The following is a 13,585-nucleotide window of genomic DNA, read 5'->3' as shown; positions in this document are numbered from 1 at the left end:
GTACGTTTCTGGTACAGCAGAGGAAATAAAATAAATCTTTGTCATTTATATTCAAATACTGTAAACATTCATAGTTGTCTCATGGGCCATAATAGTTATGGTAACACTTACTGTCAAGAAGAAGAAAAAAATCTATTAAACCTCTAGTATAAAGTAAATTCAATAAATTGTGTCTATTAAGACAAGTGCAATATATTTATATTGAACTTCATTGAACCATTAAAGCCAGCAGTTCAGTTTCAGCTTTAGCACTGCACAAAGTAATGCTGCCATTCACTGTTTTCATCCACACTAAGGACACATCCATCTTGTTTGGATAAATTCTACTAGAATTGTTAGTGGACAAAGTGAGCAGGTGTTTGCAGCTTATGTCAGTGTGAGCTCCATATGGTGGTCGGCCGATTGACCTATACAAAGTAAAACGTCTTATGCGAGTTCTGCAAGTTTAATAAAATATTCACAGTGTATGTCCTGATTTCAAAGCTTTACCTGCTTTCTAATAATTTCCAATTGCTTTGTAGGAGTTGTTGCCATGGTGTAAGCTCAAAATTAAATGATTCCTTCTGAAGTATCACTACCAGACATAAACTTAAACTGAGGAGAATGCAGGAGTCCCTCAACTCCTCAAAGGCCTATTGTGTTTGCTCATGTGCGCTGGTAATGAGACCAAGATGTGTTACAGGTGGTTCTCAGTGGTGAGCAGTCATCTTCAGGTCCCACACTGGTTCATTTCTCTTTACCTACTGCACCTACTAATGTCACTTTTAATACAAGTTTTTGCACATGTTTCTACAGCTGTTCTGATCTGTTGAAAACAAAAGGTGAAACATAACCACAAGCTGTGAAATGCTGTCAGAAGATCTTTTCAGAAGGTTATAGGCTTTTAGAAATATTAGTGTATTGATCAAAACTAAAAGGCTGTAAAAGAAATGGAAAGGTCGCTGCTAAACTTTGACATTCCTTTTAAAGAGGCAATACATAAGATACTCAGTTGAAAACGTTCAAAAAAATGTAATAAACCTATCCACAGTGTTTGTCAGATGTCTCGGTGTCACAGATTAGCATGCTACGAAGCTAGCGCCTGCCTGGCCTGTCTTATAATAAGATGGTACAGTGAGCCACTGTAGCATCCAGTCTGCCATCAGTCCAACATCAGAGGAAGAAGTAGTGTACTCAAGCATCTAGTTATGATGGAATGGAAACGGGTTGAAGTTTGATGCGGAACTAGCTCCGTTTCTGATGAGTACATGGCTGCAACAAATGATGTAACGTCAGAGATGTTCCAGCCACTGGACATACAGGAACACATCTCTGTGGGCATTCGAGGGTAACCAAAGATCAGTTATGTTTTTGTTTTTTTTATAGTAGGCAGGGTCCTAAAATAGACCCTTTTTTTTCAAACTTTGAAAAATTTGAGGCACTGAATAGAAGAGCCTTGATTGAGGTGTTTTTGGATTCTTGAAACCACAAAAATAACTTTTTGTGAATATCAAGACCATTAATAAAGTGAAAAGTGTCACATTTGGGACCTTTTAAGTTACACACATGACTCTTATTTTCCATTTTGATGAATTTAGTCATGAAGTGATTTCTTGAGCAGAAGAGGATGTCCTACAAATGAAACCTAGGACAGGGTGAGCAGAGGAAACGAGGTCAGTCCATGACATCGACAGGTAAATTAGAGAGACGGGAGGCTCAGTCGCAGTCTGCTTTGTGAAAGAGGCTGATATTAAGAATGGCATATGTTTACATACAATACAAACCTGCTTTAATCAACGAACAAATTTTAGTCATCAGGTTCATTTTTTACAAATGAATCGATCTTTTTGAAACTTTTTCATCTGAAAAACTGACAAGCATAGACAGAAGAAGCTGACTGCTGCTGCAAGCAACAGACGACATGAAACCGAAGTAGACAATAGTGACGCCATCGTGAAACTGCCCCATGGGAGGCGATCTGGAGTCACTTACTTCTTCCTGATGCTCTCTGCTACGCTGCCCACATAGTCCGAGTCCGTCTGCGATGACAGGGAGAGGGAAAAGGAGAAGATCAGTGATATGGAGGGATTTCTGACTGCGTGAGTTCATACCAACTCACAATGACCAGAGTATGGAGGGTCAGGTAGCCTCGTTGTGCTCGTCTCCCGAAGGCCGTTTGACTCATATCAGAATCAGTTGCTTTTAGCCTGTTTAACAGGTTTTGACATTTTTCTAAGATATCATACTGGATATCATATTGCATGTTCAAACAACAGTCCCCTAAATAGAGAAGATTGACATGGGAAACTAAGTATGAATCCAGTTACGTGACCCGTACAGTTTTATGGCGGTCTAGTACATGTCAGAGCATGTCATGTGTGTGTGTGTGTGTGTGTGTGTGTGTGTGTGTGTGTGTGTGTGTGTGTGTGTGTGTGTGTGTGTGTGTGTGTGTGTGTGTGTGTGTGTGTGTGTGTGTGTGTGTGTGTGTGTGTGTGTGTGTGTGTGTGTGTGTGTGCGCGCGTGGGAGAGAGAGAGAGAGAGAGAGAAAAGGTTGTTTTGCTGGAGGTCAATAAGAGATGCTACTGACTTAATTATGGCTCATTTATATTCTCAAATCATTATTTATGAGAACCAATTCAGAGAAAATGTTATGGAAAGTTGAGAGATTCACACGTATGATGTCAGATAACAGTTTAGAAACACCTGTTACTGCAGTGTGTTTTAGTAATACTACAGCAGTAAATACCATGCTAAAGTACAGCTTTTCATTTTCAAGTACAGCTGTAATATTTTGACACTGGGGGAAGGATTTAGAGAGTCTATTCACAGATTTGAAATGTAATACTCATAATTATGTTTTCATTAGTTTATAATAACCTTAAACTACGAATCCTTGTGTTTTTGTTATCTTGGTATAAAACCGCCTTTCCAATGCAGCAAAACGTGAGATAGCCACGCTTTGGCCTCTCTTGGCCTGACAGTTTCACGTTTTGAATGCGTGAAACTTACACATGTAACGTCACGAAGGATCATATGACCAAGGACAGCCGTGCAGGAGGTGAAGGTTTGAATCTAGGAGGTGACAGCGGTGTTCTTGAGTTGTTCTTGAGAACCCCAACCATGTTTTTCTTCCTAACTCCAACCATGATTTTTGTCACAAATCAGTATTATGTGTTTTTCCTACCAGTTTCATTTTCCTGAAAATCACACGGCTGTATGCATGCAGTGGGATTCATTTTTGTCCGCTACAGGAAAGTGTGAACCTGTCACGCCTAGATAAGCCAAAGCATGGCTATCTCACATTTTGTTGTAGTTGACAAGCATCTCTATTTCACACTTTGCTGTGATGTTGTGTTGCGGAAATGAGCACTTGAACGCAGAGCAGGAACTTGCAATGTTGCAACACTGTTTCTACAGGAGAAAAGTAACAAAACTAGGTAGGAAGTACTGAGTCATGTTTTGCTAGAGGATCAAATACTTATTTCACACAATCAAATGCAAATCAATTTAAAGCTTTTATTTGAAATGATTTTCTGGATTTTTAAAAAAAAAAATTATATTCTGTCTCTGTTAAACTAACAGTAGGTATAGACCTACTATTGTAATGGTAGAAATGGTAGAAATGAACGGTCTGTAATTGTAATGGTAGGTATAGACCTACCATTACAATTACAGACCGTTTATTTCTTTGTCAGTGGGCAAACTAACAAAATTGGCAAGGGATCAAATAATTATTTCCTTCACTGTATATGCTCAAGTGAGATGTCTTGGTTAGGGTTGCTTGCCTTGTTAATTGTGACATCATTATTCCATTACATTCTCCTGGAATGATCAACTCAGGCAACGTGTAACTTTGGGTGACAGTGTGGGTTCAAATCTCCAATAGAATTCCACTGATAGATGACATTGATAACTGTACAACTTTATTTTCAATTGCAACCTGTGTTCATTGACATAAAAGGGAAAGTGCCGAAACAAATTTTTTTCATCAAGTTATGAAGTGTGAAAGAAAAAACTAAACTAAAACGTAAAAGGTCACTTTGGTTCTCAAGCAGATAATATTCACCAAAACAGATAAGACAGAATAAACAAGGCTTTCCCCACATGTTATGAGGGAACACGACCCAGTTGTGGGCGGGGGAGGCTCCAAAAATGACAGTGATGCAACAGATGAATAACTGCAGTGGTTTTCTTAGAAAGCAAAACCACAATGCCACACACAAGTCCGAAAATGTCCTAACAGAACACACCATCCTCACGCGTTTATGCTTAAGGCAATTAAAAGGGAATATATCACCTAAACATGAAAAGCCTATTAAGGGTCAATACATTAAAACCACCATAATAATAACCAGAAAACATGAACAAAATCAACATTTGTGACTGGGGGACTGAGTCCATCTGTCTTAATGCTTTAGCATTCAGTTTGAAATAAAATGCCAGTACGTTAATGTACTGACATTTGATTTCAAACTGAAAGCCTCAGCTTTCAGTTAGGTAGATTGTCACAATTATAGAAAGATGTGAAATATAGCCCTTTTAAAAAAAATTGTGCTCAAAGTGTTCAAAATTAATTTGACATACACATGAAGTCAAACAAAGTCGTCATATTGAATACTTAGTTGAAAATGACTGCCTGAAGTCTTGGACCCACACACATCAGCAGACTCTTTTTATCTTCACTGGTGCTACTCTCTCACTCATTCACTGCAGCCACCGTCAGCTCTTGTCGGATCTCCTACCTTGTTTCCACCTGACATTAACATATGTCCTGGTGACATTGGATTAGAAGTAGAGGTGTGAACCCATTGAAATTCGATCTGCTCAGGCCGCATCCGAAGGTGATCTGGGACGCACGTGGCCATATTCTACTTGCAAGGTGTGCGCAATGCATCCTAAATCTGTCCTGGGCCACATTGGAAGACTGCCTAGTCAGCAAATAGCCTCTGAATAAGCAATAAAAAATAAATGTAGCTCTCAGTGCCAAGTTATTGTGTTCATAACTGATCAGGTCCTCTGACATGTAACGCTCATGTTACAGGAGGTCCTGACTCTCCTCAGTTTTGAATGTTTTTTTGTTTTTTTTGTCTCCATTCAGTCTCCCACCTGAAGATCTCTGCCTGCTCTTATTTGTTTTTACCTGAAAAACCTCTCCTGCATGAGTCTGCCGAGAGCCGCTGAACTGTACAGAAGGCAGGACGGATTAACTTCAAACTTGTTGCTTTGAATAGTGATACATGAGGCCTGTTTCACTAAAGCCTCTTCTTGGTTTAGTTATTTTTTTCTATAGTTTATCTTGAGTAATTTCAACATACATCAAACCCACATCTGTAAGAGAGCTCCTGGAATAATTGACTAATCGAACCGGAATCGTTGGGGTTCTGCTGGTTCAGGTTCCTGTTCTTGGGCTTATTTACTTATACATTTTTGTGATGTAGCCTATGTGTTAATTTGCATATTGAAAGTGAGATGCGATCACAAGTGGTCACTTGAAACTCATGTGAAGACGCATGTTAATGCCAGGTGGGTAACAGACAACTAAAAACTGGCCACTTGTGATCCAATCACGCCCAGGGCGGCTCAGGATGGATTGATAATTCCAAGTGAAAACAGCCCCTCTGCTTTAAGTCTGGTTTTCAGCAGGTGAACTGCAGCACACTATGATTGGGATCAGCTGACTGTCTCAGCACAGCCACTAAAGGATAATCCACCTTTGAAAAGATCTTTGGTTGGTTGATTTTTACCCTTTCATGGTCACCCGTTTACTCCTTGTACTGACAGATAACTCCACCTCAAATCAGATGACAACTCTTCAACTGCCCAAGAAATATTGAGTAACCTAGAAGGGCCCTCAAAGGCCGCAGACCTCCACCAAAGTCCACTCTTTTAAAATAAGCAACATCCCAGAGGATTACTGGTCCCTGTTAATATATATTGTGATATGGAGTCATCAGATTTTTATAATGGCTTGTTTTGTCACCAATAAACTTTACTACCATCTTCTAGATTTGAAGATGTATCATTTAAATGGAAAATGATCAGTTCACCTGCCATCGGGAGAAACTTGGGGTTCATTGGATTGGCCAAGGACACTTCGGCATGTGCACAGGTGGACACAGGGATTAAACCCGCCAACCTTAGTGGGCAATCTGCTTTACCATCGGAGCTACAGCCGTCCCTTTTGGTAGATAAAGGCCAAAAAGTTCTGTCTCGCAATATCAATAAAATAAAAAATTGATTGTGAATCCGCACTGTGATTTGGATCTGCTCCAAAGGTTAATCGGGTTCTTCCTAGGCCTATGCAACACTCTTCCACCAAATTTGATCAGGTCAGTATTTTTTCCATTATACTGCTGACAAAAGAAGGAAATAAGCAAAGCAACTCCACCAAAAACATAGGTGTCATTTGCCCAATTACTTTTGAGCCTTTGCAATGAAGGCACCATGCGTTAAAGCCATACAGAGTACAATTGAAACGATACTGCCCTGCCTGCCTGCAAGGGTCAATCATAATATTCCAAGACTGCTCTTGTTGCACGTGAATGGTAAGTAGGACAGTGATGTGAAGTAACACGTAGCCTGGGGAACTACAACCTTCATCAGTAAGCATTTCAAGCCGATTGATCAGCATCAGTACCTGAGTTACATATGTTTTTGTGAGCACAGGTCCAACATGTCTATGAATTTACCACAGACATCACCAGAGGGCACACTTTAAATTTTGTATTAAACTCAGAAAATCAGCAACAGAGATGATACTTTCGATAGTCTACGGTAATAAAGTAATTCTAGCCAGTCAAACAGATTTTGTGGCATTATCCATTCCTGCCTCATGGTAATAAACTCTCATTGCACACACATTTATCAGATCTTTGAAGTTAACCACTGGTTTCAACAAACATGGAAATGTTTTTACTAAATAAATACAAAGGAATGTGAAATGAGTAAAATATGTTTTGTCAGCTCTGACATTAGGGGAAACACACATTTTTGACTTGTCAGTTAAAAGATAACATCAAAGTCAATTGAATTCAGTAGTAGATGTCCAGCAGAGCTGAGCGGATTCACATGAGTTAATGAGAAAGCTAAGCCACAAATGTGTTAATGGGAAACGTGGTTAAGAAGGCCCCACACCAGAGGATCATTCGGGCAACGCTAGCAAATGTTGAGAAATTGAAGCCTGGGCGACAACAATGCCTACATTTTTTTTCTTCTAAGGTCAGTAATGATCATTTACTGACATGATGCTGCACTCAGCTCAGACTGAGAGAGGATCTCTGTTGTTTCGGCGCACAACACATATCATGTGGTGGCCAATCCCGGTTGGTTAATGGCTGCTTCAGTAGTTCCAAAGCTAAGGCTACATTTTACTGGCAACCTGAGTTTTAACAGAGACAAGGCTGCAGACAGAAGGAGCTTAGAGACAAAGCTACCATGTTCTTTCTCTCACTGTACTTTCAGCACAGCGTTTCCCACTCCTAATCAAGATTACGTAACCCAGTATCATGCCAAAGTGTGAAATAGACACGCTGGTCACTGCAGCAAAACGTGAAAGAACCACGCTTTAGCCTGTCTAGGCATGAAAGCGTAACACTTACATCCACGTGTGGTCATTTTACCGAGGTCCCACTACAGATGCAACAATGGACATATTTTTGCAGTATTAGCAGGCAGGAAGGGTGACTAGGTTAACCATGGACTGTCATGCGGGATGCTGACGTTCTAATCCATGAGGTGACAAAGTTTTTGTTGTTTTTTGTTTTCTAACCCCAACCATGTTCTTTCTCCAAACCTTAACCATTTTTTTCCCCTTAACTCCTACCATGTGATTATTTAGTAACTGCAACCAGGTGTTTTAGCTATAAGTTTAATTTTCCTGTATATCACATGGCTCTGTGCATGCAATAGGTTTCATTTTCATCCACTACAGGAAAACGTGTAACTGTAATGCCCTGTAGTGAACCGGCATGTCTATTTCATGTTTTGCCATGATACCTGGTTGGATAAAGAGCCTGTCAATCTTTGGAAAATGTTCCATAACAATGCCTTCTCCGAATAACACATTTTTGGCTACACACCTGTCAGAGTTTCATATGCTGCAGTAACTGAGTGGTGACTACATGTGTGCAGCTGCCTAGCATCTACTAATTATCTGCAGGTGAAGCATTACGTTAACATTTTAATTGAAGCATCTATCAAAGATCTACGGGAGGGTCCAGTGATGGTAAGTATATGAGGTGTTTGAGGGACATTTGTAAGATAAGATAAAAACATATTTGTTCATATCGGAGGAAAATTTACGTCTCACAACAGCACATTTCAGCACAAATCAATCACAATAAATCCAACACACCAACGGAATAAAATAAATTCAAATAAAATAGTTTGTCCACATTGTGCAACAAATGTTACACTTATATAGGCTTTTAGACATAGTGTATTATTATCATAATGATCAGATGTATGATGCAAAATTGTCATAAATGAGTTTTTATCTATTTTAACATAATTAATAACCAAAAGGACTTCACTGCTGTATGTATCACACATAGTGGTGAAAGTGGACGTATTTACATCCCATACTTAAGTAAAAATTGCAATACAGAAATGTAAAGATTCTCCATTACAAGTAAAAGTCCTACATGAAAAATCCAACTTAAATACAAGCACGTAAGTATTATCAGCAAAATGTAATAGAAAAAACATGCCCCAGACCAACTATATTATACTGGTTGAAGAGAGATGAATTTGATATCTTGTTTAAATCCAGTACAGTTACATGTGCAATAAAATAAATGTGATTCACAAATGTTTGTTTGTGTCAATTTTGCTGGTTATAGAAAATGACAGCTGCAGAGGTATGATTCAATTCTAAAGACATTTTTAGGGAAGACAATGTAGTTCAGCAAGGATCTATAGGAAGGTGTATAAGAAACACAAAATAAATCAGGCACCTGTTGCGCCAAAGCAGAACATTTTATTTATTTAAAATCAGTTTGTAATTACAAGATAAACAAACAAATACACCTCTTCTGTTGTGTCATCATTTTAAGTATCGTTCCTTTTTTTCACTTTTCCCTGTCCTCTTCCCACCTCCCATTTTCTTCCTCTCTACTCCAGGAACTCACTCCTCAGACTTCCCTCACTGTCACAGAAGTTGATCAGCTCCTCCTCGTCATCTCCCTCCTCGTCCTCATCTTCCTCCTCAGCTTCCTTTGATGTCTGTGCCTCGCACCCTCCTCCTCCTCCTCCTCCCTTCCCTCCGAGCTCAAGGTAACCCTGGGCAGTTTGGCTGACCACCCCGCCACTCTTTGTCCCGCTTCCTCCTCCTCCTCCACTCTCAGCTTTGCTTTTGGCCGGCTGGACCATCAGAATGCCCTCATCCAAAATGGGGGTCCCTTCGGGGCTGACTCCCTCCGCTGCTGCCTGGCCGGCTCGGTCTGCACTTATGGTGTGAGCACTGGGATCCAGGGTAACGGTGGATTTGCTTGTGCAAAGCCCCATCATCAATGACTTCTTTGGTTTCTTAAATTGATTAAATGTATAATTCGTATATTAGCTCCTTTTCACAATTCTCTCCAGTGGCTTGGGTTAGTCGAATAAAGAGTTTTGTGGTCTATGAGAAGGCAATGAAGCTTTCTCTTAGAAAGACTATTGAAGTAGATTCCTCGCTTGATCTGCAGTTCCAAGACAGCCTCCTTTCACTTCACTTTGTTAGTTGTCCCAAAAGATTCACAAACGTGAATAATCTGAGAATTCCTTTTCCTGATGAAAATCCCTCATAAGTATTTGTAGCTTGATAACAATTAAATGAGAGTCAGATGAAAAACAAAATCAATAAATGTCCAGGAACCTTCTTCAGATTTAGTGAAAAAAAGTGAGTTCCTTGTTAATCTCAGGTGAATCAGAGTCCTGAAGCCCAGCAGAGTCGCTCCCATTGAAACACTGTCCGTGTGGATCTGGTCATAGGCTTTGAAATGACCATCCTAACTGAGCTGTCAGAGCCAGACTTCTCTCTGCCTGCCTTCAGTCCATAGAATAGGTTGAGTAGAATAGATCTCACCTCTTCTTCTGTCTAGAGCTATAAATAGAGACAACACCATTCAATATATCTTGGCTTTCCATCCTTGGACCACTTGGAACACGTAGGTGGGGAGAGTGAAGATAAACTACAGTATCTACTCTGCCTCACCGACGAGCACTAAAGTACTTTTGACAAAAGACAGATACTTTTGAACTGATTTTGAAATGAAGCAGGGGAGATCTGAAAAAATCTGGCAAACCTTACTGTATATGAAGTTGATTTATAGTCTATTTGTAGCCACCAGGCACAGGCCTGTTTAAGACGAATTCCAAACTCTATCCATGTAAGGCTTAAGTTACTTTGCCACATAAGGTTTTAGCAGCCGGTATTGTTCTTGCTGTCTCAGCTGGTCCTTGACTTTAACCCTTACAGCTCTTAGAAAGCACAAGGACAATGTTAGAAAAGGATAGGTCTGTTTGTGGCAGGTCTGCACATTTTAACAGCGGGAAGTTCCACATTTAGAAAACAGATCTTTCAAGGTTTGATAATGATTTTAATTTCTGTTAACAAAATACTCAAATTACAAATTATAGCTCATTTTAATTTACTTCAAGTATTTTGAAACTAATGGGCCTCCATCATTATTTTGTTTATATTTACATTTTGGTTCAGCAGAATATGTTTGATACTGGGCATCACATTTTGCTCCAGAAGGCTTTGACAGCTTTGAGTTTTCATTGTGGCCTTCCCAGATCCAAGGCACTAAAACAGAACCGAATCTCGTCCATTTTTCACTTCATCTTTTCATTTGTGAATAAAAAGCTGATGTGATCCTCCAAAAAGCTCCGGTTTTGTCTCATCTGTCCAAAGGATGTTCTCCCAGAAGCATGTGCCTCATCGATAAGGATTTTAGCAAACTATAGTTGTTTATTAAAGTATTGTAAATAGTGGATTCTTTGGTTTTCCTCTCAAGATACTGATGTACCTACACTTTGGAATTTAGCTTATATCTACTTGGAAGTTGTAACTGGTTCTTTGTCTACAATTACAAACATCCCTCTGTTCAATCTGGGGTTGATTTTTTTTGTCTTGCAGCCGCATCCAGGAGGTTTGACGACAGTCCATGGACCTTAAACTTGTTAAGAATAGTTACAACTGTAGTCACAAGAACATCAAGCTGCTTGGAGATAGTTGTATAGCCTTCATCTTTAACATATTGCCTTTAACTTTCTTTCCGATCTCTCTGCTTTGCTTTCTATGGTCCATGTTTAGCTTAATCTCCCCCAATCAATGAAGGTTCGCCCCCAGCCGAGGCGGGGTCCTAGCTAGTGAATTGGAGATAAAGTTTTAGCTGAATTTCAGGAGCAGGAGCAAAATCATACGAAACAGCAGAGTGGACAATATCACTTCAAAAGGCCAAATGACTGATTACAAGATTGAAGACACGCAGTTTGAAACATAAGTGTAATCACATTATTTGTAATTTTTTTTTTTGCAGGTACCAACAAATCTGTTGAGGCCATTTTAGAATAATATTTGTAGAAGAAGCAATAACTTATCTTTTTTCTTCGCTACACTTTCTTTGCTTTTCATTGTGACCGAGCAGGTATACGTGAGAAAATTGCTTTTAATTCAATTACTTTTCTAGCATTTTTTCAATGAGCTGTTAAGGGTACCAGGAAATGTATCTGGAACTGTAACAATAAAATAGTATTGAGAACTGGAACATGGGTGTTCATGGAGACAGTCGTCACTGAAGGGCCATATTCATAAAATATATAACGGTAAAAATAGCACCTACCTGGCTTATGTAGGGAAGAAAATAATGAGAATGCATACAAAGTTATGTCTTTTTAATGCAGGCATAAAAGACAGGTTTGAAAACAAATTCCTTGCACTGCTAAATAAATTGAAGTAAAAACATGAACTGACAATTGAATTATCTCTATTGCAAACTGAAAGTAGCAATTTTACTTTCAGTTTTGTTGGTTTTGATGACAGACTTGACAATCTTGCTTATACAGTAAAGCCAACCTGTTTATTGCATAACAAGAAGTTTTGATTGTAAATCAGGGCTCTTTGGTTGCGAGTCAAAAACCTTTGCCTGTAATTGGTTGTAATGTACGAAATCTACAGTGATGAATGAGACAAGAGTTTCTATTGGTGGATTGGACTTGGATCTACAGCAGAGCTATACATACATAATTCCCTCCCTTTCCACTGTAAACACTCGACACTGTAAACAAGGGTTTCAACATCATTGCCAGATTATCCAGTAAAGTCAGTGATATGTGTACACTTATTACCTCAAGGTCTTGATGATGGTTTATCAGCAAAATATCACTCACTATTCTCTATTTAACTATTTAAAGGAGAATAGTGAGTGATATTCAGTGGCATTCAGCAGTGAGGCTGCAGATTGCCAACCAACTGAACACTCCTGAAGGCGCTCTCGAGAGGCAGTGTTTGCTTTGTCCCTTTTGGAATACTGGTAGAAACATGGTGGTGCAGTCACCAGGTCTGAAGTGTGAAGCCAAAAAGTGCAATACCAATATTCCTAATATTCTGTCCCTCCCATTTGAATTAATTGGGTTGACAAACTATTAGAAACACCTCTCAGTATAATAACCCAGTTCAGTTGAACAGCACCACAAATTACAGTCTCCAAAATGACTGTAAAAAAAATCTATTAGAGTTAATAACAACTGAACATTACAATTCTTATGAGGGTAAGATTTATTTCTGGGCGTTGTACTTTACGTTATGCTTCACCTGTCAGTGGTTTTAACGTTATGGTTGATCGGTTCCTTAATGCTTCTGCTTTTATTTAGTTAACTGTCTCGTCAGTTGCATGATAACTTAACAATTTCATATACTGAAATCTAACTTTTTCTTTTTTGTTTCTCTCAAGTTGTGATGTTTAGTAAGTCCTTGAACTTCATGAAACTCATCTTTAAAAACAACCTGTCAGTCAATGTGAAAAGTGAGAAAGATCTTTATTTGTCAGCTCTGAAATGCTGACTAACTCATAGGTGGAAACGTTTGTGTTCTGAAACAATATGATGGCCTAGATAGAGAGAGAAGCAGCTGGCTTGTCTTATCTCCTTGTCATGGCAAATATGTCTGAAAGCAAAAGCACGGAGTTTTCCACCTGTCGAAAGTTCCGTGTTCCCATGAACTTCCACAATTCAGTGAATCCTCCTCTTTATAAGAGTGCCAGTTTGTCAAAGTGGGATTGAGTTTGTTAAGATTTGGAGTGTTTTTATTGACATTTTTGTGGTTTTTTTTTTTATAATCTTTATACATTATTAAATAAAGTGAAATTATTTTCTGAGTACTGAGTATTGAATAGGTAAGAATAAGGAGAATAAATCAAGACCTTTGATTTTAGTGATTGAAAGGTACGGTATATGTTCCATGTTTTGATGTTTTTTTTTCCTTAGTCTTATCTGGAACTACTGAAGTTGAGATGAGCGTGAGGAAATGCAGCTTATCTTACTACTGCTCTTTCTATGAGTGTAATGGGGCAACCACAGCACCTTGCTGCTGTGCTTACAGTAATTCGCATAGCTGATGTGGAAT

The sequence above is a fragment of the Brachyistius frenatus genome, unplaced genomic scaffold (genome assembly GCF_029030835.1).
Source record: "Brachyistius frenatus isolate BFR_SWC_R1_liver_20210118 unplaced genomic scaffold, ASM2903083v1 Contig_386, whole genome shotgun sequence".
In the NCBI taxonomy this organism is placed as follows: Eukaryota; Metazoa; Chordata; class Actinopteri; family Embiotocidae; genus Brachyistius; species Brachyistius frenatus.
The sequence above is the reverse complement of the archived record's forward strand: the minus strand, read 5'-3'. Positions refer to the sequence as shown.